This window comes from Ammospiza caudacuta, chromosome 12 (genome assembly GCF_027887145.1).
Source record: "Ammospiza caudacuta isolate bAmmCau1 chromosome 12, bAmmCau1.pri, whole genome shotgun sequence".
Lineage (NCBI taxonomy): Eukaryota > Metazoa > Chordata > Aves > Passeriformes > Passerellidae > Ammospiza > Ammospiza caudacuta.
In genome coordinates this window covers 6,469,246-6,484,281 of record NC_080604.1, presented here as the reverse complement: position 1 = coordinate 6,484,281, position 15,036 = coordinate 6,469,246, and the positions used below count along the sequence as shown (strand labels likewise).

At 46.5% G+C, this 15,036-nt stretch overlaps 1 long non-coding RNA gene across 1 annotated transcript; it reads right to left on the bottom strand.

Moving 5' to 3' along the window:
• Positions 1 to 9,994: 9,994 nt before the first annotated feature.
• LOC131563116 (uncharacterized) lies at positions 9,995 to 14,817 on the bottom strand. The gene is made up of 3 exons (XR_009275277.1): positions 14,363 to 14,817; positions 14,166 to 14,283; positions 9,995 to 10,184 (listed from the first exon to the last, which is right to left on the bottom strand). It is a non-coding gene; the product is annotated as an uncharacterized LOC131563116 (long non-coding RNA).
• Positions 14,818 to 15,036: the final 219 nt, after the last annotated feature.

Genomic DNA, 15,036 nt, shown 5'->3' with positions numbered 1-15,036 from the left:
CCTCTGCCTCTCCCACACTCTCACTCCTCAGATGAGTTTTCTCCATCCCCTTCACTGCTGAACATCAGCCCTCCTTTCCCACAGACACCTGAGCTCTCTCTGATGAACCAGCACTTGGGTCCCAGCTGGAACCTTTCCGTACTCACAGCTCTGTTCACAGACTTGCCTTTCACCCATTGTACATCTCACATTAATTTATCCACTCCAGTAGTTTACCATGTTCTGTGCACTCTTGACTTGAATTTTTGAGTCTTCTCTGGCCTGCCCTGGGTAAACAAAGTAGAAGAAATCTAGGGAAGGAGAGAACAAAAATAGGTCAGTTAAAGTGCACTTGAGCAAAGGTTTGAAAATACCACTTTAGTACAGCTCATTTCTGGCCTCCCAGAGCCATGAGTACAAAGTACAGTCAAAGGGTATTTTGTGTGGTTGTGGCCTTTTTCCTAATAGTAATTTAGGGGTATTCAGTTTGTCAGATTTTGTTTAAAAATTAAATTTAAAGAAATGAGTTCTTAGATTTCTTCTGGGTGTTAGCAGTGTTTGTGTATGAAACAGAGCATTCTGCACAGCCTGCTTCTGCAGGAGGCCTTAAAAGCTGGGAAGTCCATGGGCTGATAGGGGTGTTAAACAGCATCATGCTGCATTCTTCAGAGGGTGGGCTGGTTCCCTGCAGCAGACAGGTGTTAGGTGGCTCTACAAGAGTGCCAGTGGCTGGGCTGCAGAAGGCAGTGTGCTTTTTCTTGGAAGCACCAGTGAATCCCTTGTCCGAGCCCTGAGCAGGACAAATCCCCTGCAAGACAGACTATTGGTCTAATCCAGTAGGATCAGTGTTAAATTCCTATTCTTACCACTAAAACACTTGCATTTCTATGTATTTGCATTGCATACTGATTATATATCTTGGAAAATCACATGGTGCTGCTGACCTTTTCATAAAAGGAAAAATGGCTGTTCTCCCAGGAGGCTGGATGTTCCTGTCAGACTCGCATCCGAGGGAATGTGCTGCTGTAGTACAGTGTGTTCCTGGTGCTTTACACACATTGGCCTGGGCTCCTTTTGGTACAGAAGCACTGCAAAGCTCTTTGGAGGTTTCAAGGAGCCTGGCTGTGGAGCCCTAGGCCATGTATGTGCTGCCTGAGGGCAGGAGGTCGAGCTGGCACTGGCAGAGCCTCAGGCACGTGAGCTGCTCCTGGAGCCACAAAGGCCAAGGCTTCACTCGGCATTCTGCACCATCCAGTATCTAACATACACTGAATTTTCTGGGAATTTACTGGGTCTTGGGAACTGTATCAAAATGGTGATTTGATTCCTGAGGTGATGCTGTCAGAGGGGGGCTTTGTTTGCTTTCAGGACCCTGAGGAGCACGGTTATGTTTGTCCTCACATCTGTGTTTTGGGGTTGCCAAGTGTGCGGTATCTGCTGGGGTGACGCTGCCCTTCCCCGAGGAGAAGCCGCTTTGGCACTGCCCTGCAGGTGGAGCTGCGGTCCCAGTTTAGCTGTGTCCATGCTGGAGACACTCCTGCCTCAGCCTTCCCACTTCGGGCAAGGTGCAGGCCCAGGGAGAGCCAGAACTGGGATTGGCAGTGTGTAGGTGCAGCTGCAAGTGGGGCTGTTCCTGTGCTGGGGAAACAGAACTTCCACAATGGCCTTGTGAGGCTGGAAAGGGACTCAGCTGAGACAGGAGTGGGGTTGTACCTCCTACTGTGAATGGGAGGCCCAAAGTCCCCCTAGGACTGGAGGTCAGAGATAGATCCCATTCTTCTGGTGTAATGTCCATGTGCCCAGACAACTGACTGTGCTCTCAGTTTCCACCTGAGATATGGGGTGAAAGTGACTTTGCAGGGACCTTAGAGACAAACATTTCTCCTCACAGTATTCTCTGCTGAGCTTGTGCTCTTGTAGGGCTGAGGCAGCTTTCTGTGGGAGGAGCTGACAGACACAGAGGGACTGCATTAGGGTGACACAGGGCATCTCTGGGGTCCCACATGACCCTGTGTGTGTGGTTTACTGGCCAGCACTCAATTCCTCAGTGTAGGACCATAGATCAAAATGGCTTGGAAGGGAACTTGACTGTCATCTAGCCCAATTTCCCCATCCAAGTAAGCATCAACTTGCTTTACATCATTCCTGAACAAATGTTTGCCCAGCCTGACCCAGAGGCTCCCATTGCTGCTAAGGACTTTAGCACACAATCTGTCCTCATGCTTTGTGATTCTGTCTGCTAGAAAGTTTTCTTTTGTCATGGCAGCTCTGCTGTGACTAAAGCTGAGCACTTCTGAGGTAGAGAACAGCTGTCTCTCTCCTTAGAGCACCTTCCATGTGGTAGTCTGTTTCCATATTTCCTCACAGTCTTCATTTCTGGGACAAAGAACTCCAGCACTTCTTTCTGCAGATGACTTGCACATCCTTCCTTCCCTGCTTGTGAAATGTAAGAGAGACCATGTGTGCTTCAGACTTGTTAGAGGTAGTACTTCTGCCTCTGCTGAGTGGGATAATAAAGCTGCTAGAGCCCACCCTGTTATAGAGCAGTCATTTCCCAAGTGAAGACCATGCCAAAACTTGAATTGACTTTTTGTTTTTTGGTCTGGGAAAGTTACCAAAAAGTGTATTTAAATATTATTAAACTACAGTCCTGATGCACAAATAAGAAGGTTTCTCTCTCACACTCAAGAAGATAATGAGGTACCAAGAGAGGTTTAATCCAGTTTCCAGGCTATTTCCTGTTCCATACATGTTTTGAGATGCTTTGAGTTCAGTGTCAGAAGTTTCAGATGTTGTTCTGTGGAGGATCATGTCACAGTCCTTCTCTGTTTCTTTTCCTTGGCAACTGCTGGCCAATCTCAGTGTGGTCCATCCAGGCTCTGGTGAGCACAGGGGCACTTTTATGACATTCATCTCATGTGCTGCTTGGTGACAGGACTCAGCACCCTGCTGCAGTGGGATAAACCAGATTGGCTGTGCTGCTTTCCCCTGCAAACCCAGACAGTGAGCAGAGCACCAGCAGTCACTTCTCTGCAGCAAGTGCCTCTGAGCACAATGAGAGTGGGCCAGGGGCTGCTGCAGAGGGCTGGGAAGGTGCATCCTATGCACAGCAGCCACTGCTGCTCTGACAGTGCTCGAGTCAAATGTGCTGTGCTGTGCTGCAGACAGGTGCAGAGAATGCTGCCACATACTGTGGTCTCTGTGGTTTGTCTCCTTAGTGTGGCTGATGTCAGAATTGTAGCTTTAAGTGGCAGCTTCTAGCTCTAGAGATCTGCTTCATCTGCTCCCTTCACCAGCACACCTGAAAGGTCACCATTCCATGTTTTGTGTGCTCATCTCAGCATTTTGGGCAGAGTGGGCATGGATGTGTGATTTCAGTGGCAGCTGCCCTGTCAGCAGTACAGAGATAACCATGAGCAAGGGTACTCCAGGGTGGAAGGCCTTAGAACCACTGCATGTGAGCAAACTGCTGCCTGGGGAGGAAGGAGCCTTGCCCCTGTTTAAATTTTGCTCTGGTTCAGCTTACTTCAAAGGTCTACATAAGTAGTTTCACACTTCATCCTTTCTTTTGTGACAGCTGGGATGTTCTGAAATCATCCTCTCTGTGGCAGGGTGTCACTGTAAGAGGTGAAATAACACAATGTGGACATGCTGCTGTTTTTAAGGTAAAAAAGGTAAAAAAAGGTTATTTTCTGACTTCAGCATTTATGGATTTTTCAAAGTGACAGTGGATTGGAGGGTGAAAGTTCCACCTCTCCAATGACACTGGAAAAATCAACAGTTCATCAAATTTTCCTTCCTCTATAAAAGAATGCAAAACAATAAGTTATTTACAGAAAGTGTGTGAGAAAGTTCGTTACAAGAATGTAAACATAGAAGGCTTAGAAAATCTAAAAAAAACCAGGGTGACAGCAGGGATTCTCGGGTCCTGGGCTGAAATTTGCAACATGGCAAAGAAGAGTTTGCCATCCAAATATCCAGTGGCAACAGGTGCGGTGAGAAGCTGAGGCACAGCAAAAGAAGAGCCATGGCAGAGTCACAGCAAGAGCTCAAATGCTCCTAGTGGCAGTTCTGGCAAACCCAGCTGTAGCTGTACTTCCTCCTTCTCTTACTGGTATTTTAAATGGTGTCCATCCCAGCTGTTCCTTGGAAGGATGATGGTGCCTCGAGAGCAGAAAGCAGAGATTGTTATTCCTTGATATGGAGAGTGTTACCAAGAAATGTTTGATTTTGAGAGCCATGGTGTTGGGATGTGACAGGAGGGTCATTTTCACAGTGTGTTACTGGCACAGCCATTGCTAAATGCTGCACAACCTGGAGGCACACAAATAGCAGATTGTTTGAAGGAAGGGGGAGATGAAGAAAACATGACATGAAGTTCATCTAGGGAAGACAAGATTTTTGGGAATGGGTGTGTTAAAATGAAGCTGAGGCTTTTTCACCAAAGGGGTTTCTGGGACAGACAAAGGTGATACAGAGACTCCATCATCAGAAGACATGAAAAGGCCCTTGATTATTAGAAATCCACAGTTCTTGTAGAAACAATGGTGGACCTAAAACCTGACTGGCCTTTAGGAATCTTCTCTCACCTATTGGTCAAGAAGGGACAACTTCTTCTTGTAAACATCTTTGACAAACAGATTGCCTGCCAGGTGCAGAGATTGAGATAATAATTGTTTTAATTCTTTCTCTGAGCTTTCTCACAGCTTCTCAGGGAAATCCTGGGAGAGCTATGTCTCTGTTTAGATTACCACAAGATTTTAGTAGGGAAGGCCTGTGCTGCCATATTCCTGCTTTGCCACTCTGAAATCCTAAGTAGAAGTGTAGGACTGAGTCTCTACAAAGTGCAAGTTTAACATAGGAGGCACACTGAGCATTTCTGCTTGCTGCCAGCACTTCAACAGGTGACTGCAGCCCCTTCTGCAGTGTGGGTGGATTCCTGGTGCACCGCAGGTGATGACAAGCAACAGTGGACAGCACAGCACTCTTGTTCATCTAGAGCAGAGCACTCTGAGTGAGTCACAAAGATGGCCTGAGTTTCAATTAACACAGTTTCTGTGGAACTTGCCAGGCTGGGTGTGAGTATAGGGGAGGCAGAACTCTGCTTCTCAAGGCATGTCCTCAGCAGTGGGAGATTTTTGATTCCCACTTTACATCAGCTGCTGCCTACAGTTTTAGCTCCCCACCTGCTGCTTCTCCCTTTCTCGGTGGTCACTTGTCTCCCATGTTTTGTATGTACACAGCAGCATGCTCACAGTGGGACATGTCCACCAGCTTGGTAGCACAGTGCCTGTGCCCATGGAGTCCTTCCCTTGGCAGCCTGAGCTGCTGCAGGAGCTGCAGTACCCAGCAGTGCTGGTGGGAGAATGGCTTCTGCCATCCTCTCTCTTCCTACTGGAATACTCATGTGAGACTGACTGGAATGTAAACACAGTTGCTTGGGTTGTTGAAAAAGGCTTGAATTATTATAAAATTCCTAGCCTGGCATTTGGCTGATGATTAATTCCTTGGGTTTGCGTGGTACTTTGATGTTCCAGATGCAAACCCAGAACAGGCTGCTACAACTATGTTGACCTCAGTGGAGTCATCAAAGTCATTCCAGTTGGCACACCTGGTGCTGTGTGGTATTTGTATTCTGTGAAACCAGCATCCAGTCATCGATTTAAGTCTTTCCGGGGACTGGAGCCTCTTAAGCTGTTAATCTTTTTTTCTCTCCTGTATTGATTGCTGTGCCACTTACCAGGAGTGACCTTCTCACCACACCTTTTGACTTTGAGCTTGCTGCCTCTCTGGAGTCCTCTGAGCCTTTGCAGTTCATGCTGTTTGTATTGCCACAGTGCTTAGAAACTCCTCACAGGTTGCTCCATTTCTCTCTTAAGTTTTCTCTTCTCTACTCCCCCGCCAGTATCTTGTTGTGTAACTCTCCTCCAGCCAATGCTTTTGGCTTGCATAGATAAATTTCTTGATGCTGGATAATTTGGACTAATCTTATGACAGAAAAATCCCCCTCCAAAATGCAGTTGAGTCTTGCATTGTCCTTCAGTGTTTTGGCAGCTGGTGGGTTTGCTGGGTGGAGTCCTGGTGCTGGCATGTGCTCTCTCTGCTTGAGAAGAGCAGATTAAGCTCATACTTCATTCAAACAAGGCTTCTTCATTTAATGTGGATGGGCAGCAGGCACTCAGGCTGAAAGTAGATTTTGTACTTTACCTTCCAGGTCAGTGGGTTTTTTGTGTTGTTTGTGTCAGCAGACAGTGGCCCTTTGTTCACCAGCTCAACTTTTTCCACCTCAGCAACGCACACAAGACACGTGATACAGGTCCTGAGTTGTGCAATAAACTCCAGCAAATATATTGCCTGTTCCACTTCAGGGCTTGATTGTGTGCCCTATTGACAAGCAATAAAGCCAACAGTATAGAGGTAGATACTTACTCATTTACTTCAGCTTTTCCAGTCATGGTTGTTGCCTATGTGGGGGGAAAAACCCCATAAGTACTAGAGAGGTGTCTTTGGAGAGGTGGTCCTGGTAACTTGTGAAAGCTCAATAACTTAATAGTGTTAGTCAAGTATTAAATTAAATATTTAATTTAGTAATTGTGTAATTTTGTTGCTAAGGAGGGACAGGGTTATGGTCAGGGTAGTCATGAGCACAAAAATTAAAAGATGAAGGTGGCTAGATGAATGTCCTGTAGCCTGTTGGAGTCGTGATCACAAAACAGCTGCTTGGAATCCCATCCTTGCAGGGGTTGGTGCTTGCTGGCACCTTCCTCTGCAGAGTCTGGGAGGGCAGGAGGGGAGGCCCCATCCCTCACTCATGCTGGGCCCTTTCCTGAGCCCCTCTGGAAGTTGTGGGCACGTGCCAGTAGAGCTGTGAGCATTCCCAGGTGGATGGGGTGGGACATCCCACACAGAGCCCCACACTGCTCCCTGCTCAGCTGCTCTGTGCAGCCACTGGGCAGAGGGGTGAAGGGAACCCCAGCTCCCCTTTCCTTCTCCAGTCTGGCAGTGCCTCACTGCTCCAGAGAGGCTCTGCCCAGCCTGGGGCCAGCTGTGCCTGCCCTGCTGTAACCTCCCTATGTGTGCTGTGGGTCCCTGCAGAATTCCCTCCATCCAGATCCTCTTGGACTTTGTTCCCAGCAGAATATCCTGCTCGGGCTTCTTGGAATTAAGGCACATGAGTCTAACTCAGAATTGCTGTTTCCTGGGAAGTTCTGACGCTGTAAAGATTGTTTGGCTCTTTTTCTTCCCCTGTAATCTGAATGAAATAATGTTTAAAATTTCCTATGAGGACACTGTGTCCCAGATTTTGAGTTTTAGAAGTGTTTTGCTCTGGGATTTCTGAATTCTTGTTTTGAGCTATATCCATTTTAAGTTGTTGTACTGCTTATGCTTCCTATTGATTTGCCAAGTAAAGCATTGTAGCAGGTCACAGTATGTGTATTATTAAAAAAATGGTAGTTACTTTTTTTTTAATCAATAACAACAGCAGCTGCTTAATATGATTGAAACATCTCATTTCCTAGAACAAGAAATGCCTTGTTTGAAATGTCATGAGAATCTGGCACTGCCTTTACAACACCCAGCAATGGTTTAATCTAGAACGCTGGCTAACATTGTGTTATGGAGCAAAGAGAAATCCATCTTTATGATATGAAAAGTAATCAAATACTTCACTGTTTTTATCATGTTAGGACAAGGTAATGATGCATGTGGGATAAAGACCTCTTTAAGATAAAATTTGGAAGTTAGGGAATGGAGCTTCTGAGCTGCCAGAAGCAAGGCTGTTCCAAGGAGCTTTGGCAGGCACCTTTATCAATGTTATTTCAAAAAACAAATCAAAGAAAAGGTCTGTTCTTTAATAAGTTCTTCCCAAGAAGTTGTTTTGCTGGAGTTTTTCTGTTGTCCTCTCCCAGCAAAGACCTGTTCATTGCACTCCTGAGTGCTGTCAGTAGAAAAGTCTTGGATGTTCTCATTTAAACCCAAGACTCCATAGTGCAAGTCCTGAAAATCCCCTCACTGCACCAGCTGCCTTTCCCTGGCTCTGCACTGCTTGTGGCACATGATGTGTGAGGGGATTCAGGAATCTTTCCTCTCCTGAGGCAGGAATGTGCTGCTCAGCTGCTGTCCCTGCTGGACTTCTTCATGGAGCCTCCTCCACCTGCAGGAAATGCCAAATGTCACCATGCCTGTTTCTCTTCTCCAGAGTGCTGCCCAAACATTCAGCACAAAGAAGTTCCAAGAAACCCCAGGATGTCCTGAGAAGGGAAGATGTAGGCACACAGTTTGTGGTGATTGGAAGTGGGGCTGGGGATCAGCCTCATCCCCAATGGGCACAGCTGTGAGCAGCAGGTGAGCAGCATTGAAGGTAACGAGGCAGGGGCACTGCCCAACCACCAAAGGGAGCAGAGGGCACACAGGTGCAGGGCATCAACAGGAGGGGATAAAAGGTTGGGCTAAGAACAAGAAGGACAGATGGTTGTAGCCATCTAAAGTGGAGTGATGTTACTCTGTGTGGGTGTCTGAAGCCTTCTGATGAGGTGAGCTGTTACTGTGTGTGGTTTGAAGTCTTCTGGAATTGTATGGGGACACTGTGTATCGTGGCCATCTCAGCTGTGACATGTGCTGTGGCAGGAAGATGGCTTGCATGACTGGGAGGCCACAAAATTAATGGAGCCAGAGTTTTCTTTCCTGCCCTGCTTTACATTGAAATGGGATGTCTGGTGGGTGGGCCTTGGCTGCTCTTCTGGAGGAAAGTGTTTCTGTGGTTACCTTGCAGCCTTTGTCACTGCAGACACTGCTGGGAACCCAATTCCAGTGTGGATCTCAGCACAGGTGAAGGGTGTATCAGTCTTAAATTCATGCAGCTATTACACTATGTTGTTAAAATACAATGAACTGATACTGCAGAAACAGCTTGTTTGTTACAAGCAAATATGTTCTGTTCACAGTAGAGGAGCAGATCTGGGCTATGGAAGAATTTGTTTCCTAGGCTAACATCTGGGCCTAGCTATGTCCAAACTGATTCTTTAAGCATGTATGAAAATGCCTTTGCTTATTCTTAACTGGTGTTTCATATGCCACTGTTTCTAGCTTGGTTTATACTGAAAGTGGATCTTGCAAAGCCTGGGATCTGGGAGACAGTACAGCTACGTGCATGAGATTAAAAACTGCAGGGAACCCCCAGTGAAATGCAGGCAGCAGGGAGTTTGCCCATGAGTAGGGAACAGCTGTTTCGTTTGCAGGGAAACCCAAAGGAAACTGAGCATTGTTAGGAGAAGGATGTTCCCATTGTTCATGGCAGCAGGGAGGGCTCAGTGCACGTATGTGTTCAGCTGCATTTTAGAACTTGCAGAGCCCATGTAAAGGCTGTGAACTTCTGACTAGGACAGGTCTGAGATTTGAGGATCTAATAAGAGACTCTGTCCTTCTGTCACCACTGTCTGAGCCAGAAAAGCTCCAGATTTAGAAGGAATGTATAGTGGAGAGGAGTCAGAGCTTACAGGGAGACAGCCCTGCTGCAAATAGGGAGTTTAAACGGGGTGCAGGGGTGTGCCAAGAACTCTGTGTGGGGTTCAGCCAGAAAAATGGGCAGGTGCAGAAGGGGCTGGGAGGAGGAATGAGGATCAGAGAGCCTGGCAAATGAGAGAAAACCAAAAGAGAGAGTTTGTTTTGCCTATAAAACAAAGCCTGGGAAGGAATGGGTTGTCTCTCTGTAAACCCTTCATTGCCAAGTAAATACTAGAGGGGACAAAAAGTCCTTTGTAATAAAGATCAATGCTGGTACAAGGACAAAGTGGTACAAATTTGCTATTAATAAACTTAGCCTGGAATTAGATTTTCAACCACTGGAGTGAGATTCTGGAGCAGTGTCTCAAAGGGAGAAGTGGAAATCAAAGTAGCTTTGTAAAGGAGCCCAAGGAGTCTGCAGTCACAAGTTTTCTCTCTGACAGTCTCATTTCATGACATGCATTCAGATGCCTTAGACAGCCTGGCCCAGCAGTCCAGCCAGGAGGGTGACTTGCAGGAGCAGGTGAAGCAGCTGTAGTCAGGAATCAATAGCCAAGGTACACATCAGCTTCAGGAGAGGAAAGTTTCAGAGTGGCTGAGCTCTGCAGACATCCAGTTTTGATTGTGCCTAGTGGTTGGATTTTGTGAGTCCTACATCTGTAGTCTGCAGGGAGAAGGGATTTTCTTTCACTTTTCTTTTTCTGCAGTAATTGAAAAATGGAGTTAGAGACTTATCATTCTATTGAGACAAAAGTTTTCTCCTCAGTTGTCCAAACAATGCCTGTTCAGCTATGACAAGAATATCTTTGTTCTGAGCTGTTGTAGGATGTTTGCCTTAGCAACACAGAGGCATTTGGAGAAGCTGCCTACATACAGTCTTCTCTCTTAGCAAATAGAAGAGCGGAATACAACAAATGCTCCTCCCTAAGAAGTTGTAAGCATACAGAAATCATAATTAAGATGGATCTATCTCCTTCTGATGTTTCCCCCAAATTCTTTTGTACTTTCTGTCAATTTAACATAGAGAATAATCTGTATAGGGAATAGTCAATGCAAATTGCTGTATTTCTTTCCATGTTTTTTTTTTCCTTCCTCTGCCACTCCATTGTTTCTCTTCTTTCCCTCACATCTTAAATGAAACCAATGAAGGTGCTTTTGTTGTGCTGGTTTCATGCCTTTTCTTTGTAATGCTCTTAGTTAATGTATGAAACTTTTGCCCATTGAGGAGTTATTATATGAGTTTAAACAAACACCAGTAATAGAAACAAAGCGCTCAAATCTCATTTGCTTCCCTTTTTTGTTACTGTTACTTCAAACTGGAGCAGTGGATGTAATCAATTGTGGTGGATGTAAAGAGAGGACTGAAAGAATTCTGAAAAATTAGTAGTTGTCAACTTGGAGTTTTGCCCAGACTACACACTCAGTTTTGAAATTTTCAAGGGTTTTCAGATGTTTGAGCTGAGAACAGTGGATCCTCAAGAGTTTGTGTGTTTCTGTTCATCCTATTGAGAATCCCTCACCTATGGATGTTCCAGAATGGCAGCACTCATGGAATAATGGAAGATGTTTGGAAAATGTTTTCTGTGTCTCTTTATGTTATGTCACTGCCACATCTCTCTGCTGCCTGTAGGACTGAGCCACAAAATCCTGTTTAGCCTGGTTTACTCAACCACAGGGCTCCTCCAGAGATCTGGGAGCTTGTGAAAGCCACCAGTGGGTGTCAGACCCCACCCTCAGCTGGATGGAGAGGCAGCCAGGGAGCAACCCAGGCAGACTTCTCCAGTAAGAGAAGCAAGGTGAATGGTATTTGCTGGTTTGTACCCATTACTGGGAGGAAAGAAATTCCAAGGTTTTTTTTTTTCCCAATTAAAGGGTCATTTTACCACAGTTCCTGCTTATCCTGTCAGAATGACCTGCTCAGCTCCTCCCTCAAGCTGAGTTTCATTCTTTCCACTGATGAGAGGGGTGAGGGTCGTTGCAATGAGATTCTCCTCCTCTGGTTGCATCAGCCTCAGCTGGACAGTAAATAATGCAGGGTGGAGTAAATGAATGCCCAAAGGTGTGTTCATAAATCCCATTGAAGGGACTCAGAACAAACAGAGTTTGGAGTGTGTGGCACAGGATGAATTGGAAAACACCACTACTGTTGTCTTGTAATCTGAATGCTCCTACCCATGACTGTCAAGATGTTTCCATTAAAGGGATAAAATCCCTGCACTGGATAATGAAAGGCCTTTATCCCAGAAGTTATGCCACCCATTTGTGTCTCAGATAGGACATAGTGCAGCTCTGGTGCAGAGGACACCCCATCTCCTGTCCTGTGCTCCCACCAGCTGTTCCTGTCTCCACACTCAGCTTGGCAGCTGGGGTTGTTCTTTGTGTCAGTGTGGTTGGTCGCTTCTGCTGAGATGGTTTCTTCCTGCTCTGAAGGAAAGATGAAGAACTAAAAAGAGCTGTGCCATTATCCATAAGGCATTAGGAGTCTGGTGCCTCTTGTGCAGTGCACAATTCCAACACCCAATGGACTGGACCTTGTCACTTTCTCTGAAAGCAAAGCCAGCTATGGGGATTTATAAGCACCCTTCCATGTGGCAGGAGGGAACTTGGCACAACCCTTTGCCTTGGTTCAGATTCAAGTGAAGTGAGCCTGTTCTTGAAATATGTCAATTGTAACCAGTGCCACACCATTGGATTTTGTACTATTGGGTTGTAAAAATATCTGAGGGGGCAGATCTTGGTCATTTTGGATGTTGAGGGTCTCTCATGCTCACTTCAATCACTGCTTGCAGTCTCTGTGAGGATGCAACAGATCAAAAGAAGGAGCAGATGGGCATTAGAAGATGAATTAATGAAATGAGCAAGAAGGCAGCAGGCAGTGGGGATTACCCTTATCTTTCCTTTTCCTGGCTATGCCTGGGGTTCTACAGTCTTGGTAATGCAGAGCTCAGTGCCCAGCTGGGAAGTGTGGCCCAGCTCATAAGGAGGAGGTAGATTTTAATGTCCACTTCTCTGTCTAGGATTGTGGATACTGAGGCTTCTTTTGTACATCTGACTGCAAGGGAGTCCAGGCAGCAGTCAGCAGGGTGCAGAGGTGGGATTTAAATGTAGCTGAATGGGGAAGGACAAGAAGGAAGGGATCTGTGTGTGATGCTGCAATCTGTGTTCAAGGCAGTGGTGCCAGACCTTGGAGAGGAAATCTGCTCAAGGAAGTGAACTAACATGATGTAATGCCCTGAAAAGAATTGTACAAATCAGGAACTACTCCAGCCTCAGTGTTTTGCCTTTTGTTCTGACTGCTCTGTGCTGCTGCTGACCAGGAGAAGCAGTGCAGTCCCTGCAGGCATTTGCCTTTCATTTCAGTGGCTCAGAGTAGGGAATGTCACACAGAGACAGGCCATCATCTGGTAAAAGTTAAGTTCAGCTGCAAATGTCATGGGAGATCACAGTGATAGATGTGTGAGGTGCCTCTAGCCTGTTACAATGAAGGTGCAGTGCTTCTTGTTTTACCCATTTTCTGTAAAGGGCTTTGCACCTTTACAGTTCACTTTGACACCTGGTGAAGCATCTGCAGCACAGCCCCTCAGAGTGCCCTGTTACACAGCCTTGATCTGCAGCACACCTGTAATTTTCCACCCACAGTCCTTGCTGGCAGGGGTTAATGGTCGGTGGCTCCTGCCAAGTGACTCAGGCCAGGACTGGTGCCTGCCCAGCTTTGATAAAATCTCTGCCAAGCTGTTTAGAGGATCCCTTGCTCTGATCACAGCAGCTCATGTGGGTGTTGTCTCTACAGCCCTGGCTCTGCTGGCAGGTATCTCACTTGAAGCTGGCAGCTCACATCAAGCTCCTGGGCTTTTCAGTGACTTTATCTGAATGAGAGACATCCAAGAGCTGCATTTAGGATGTAAGACACAGTGTCATGGGTTGTGGAGCATCAAAGAGTTTGGTGGTTTTTTCATTCTTTTTTAAATGACAGCAGAAACTATGACCAGATTATTTGGGTTTTGGTTTATTTGTTTCTGGGCTCTGCCAGTGCTGAGCTTGGTCCATGCTGGGGATGGGTGACCTCTGTGTGAAGTATTTGATGGCTGATGTGGTGAGTGGGGACACCAGTGGCCTCTGCCTGGCTGCTGAGGGCTGCTGAGTGCTTGCTCTGGTGCAGGTGCTGGGTGTAAATCAGGAGTCAGTCATCTGCAAAGGTGTTTGGAGCAGCTTGGGCACAGGTCTGGTTTGCAGAAGTGCTTCTTCACATCTCTCTGACAGAGTAAAGATGTCTCAAAGCAGTTACTGATTAATTTTTCATCTGTTTGATTTTCCTCCCTGACAGAGTGGTAGAGAGACACTGTGCCAGGATCAGTGCTGCTCAGCACAGAGTGGGGATGAGGCTGCAGCACTTTGCAGCAATATGGTGCTGGATTTGCTTTGTGTTGATTCATTCCAAATATTTATTCCCCAATAGCACTGTTTGTTTCTGTGTGAGCAGGGAAAGAAGTGGAGAATTGTGCTTAATATTAATTTTCAGTGGTACAGTTATTTGTAGACTTCTCTGAAAAGCGAATATATTCCTTCTCTAGTGTTCCTTCCCCCATTAACCTAAGCATAGGTGGAAGCTTTGACTTCCCATGTTTGTTAGTGTTTTGTCTCTCGGTTCCATGCGTAGTGAAAGGAAACAAATCCAGCCTTACCTGTGTTGGGTAACATAAGGGTTGGTCAGAAGAGAACAAGGAAGTGGGACAGAAGCTCCTTGGTTTCCTCAAAGCTGTTTCCCATTATGCCAAGCACTCTCACTCCTCCAAGTTCCCTCTGCATGGAAGGGAGAGCATGAAATTTCAGTGCCTTTCTCCTGGATGGAGGGTCAGGGTGCTGATCTGGAAAAACTTACCCATAAAGACACCTTTTAACTCTGGGCATCAGCACAGAATTCCCTGGTCACTGTCAGCAGTGAACTGAAGACCTCTGTCACCTCCACCAGGCATGGCCAGTGTGGGGAAGGGAAGGTGCCTTGTGGGTTTGTGGTGGAAGTGGCCCTGCACCCCTTCCAGAGTGACAGCATGGCATGGCTGAGGTGGCAGACAGCTAAACTGACCTCAGTGGTGACTGCTTCTAAAGCCAGGCTGTCACCAGTCTCAGAGATGAGGGGGCTGCTTTTGAAGGCTTTGGGAAAGACTTTTCTCAGATAAGACGGGCTAAATGAGACCCAAAGGACAGAAGCCCTCCTGAGTACCTCATCCCTGAGTACCTCTGTTCCTGTTCATTTGTAGCCAGAAGAACATTTAGATGTTTTCATAGAATGAGTATTGCCACAGCTGCCCAGCTCTGGTCTTTCCTCTGTAAGGCTTTGATTGTGGGACCCCACACTGCAATCACTCTGAAAATGAAACCAGCCTTGAGTAAAAGCTGCTGGTTAAGCACTGAGTCATGGAGGGAACATGTGGCAGCAGTTTCTCAGAACTCCTCCTGGCTTAAGTGGTAGCTAAGAGGAATTCTGTCTGTGGTTGTAACTTTGCCAGGGGTTCCTAGATTTGTGCTGCTCTAGTGCACAGGCAGCAGGAACAG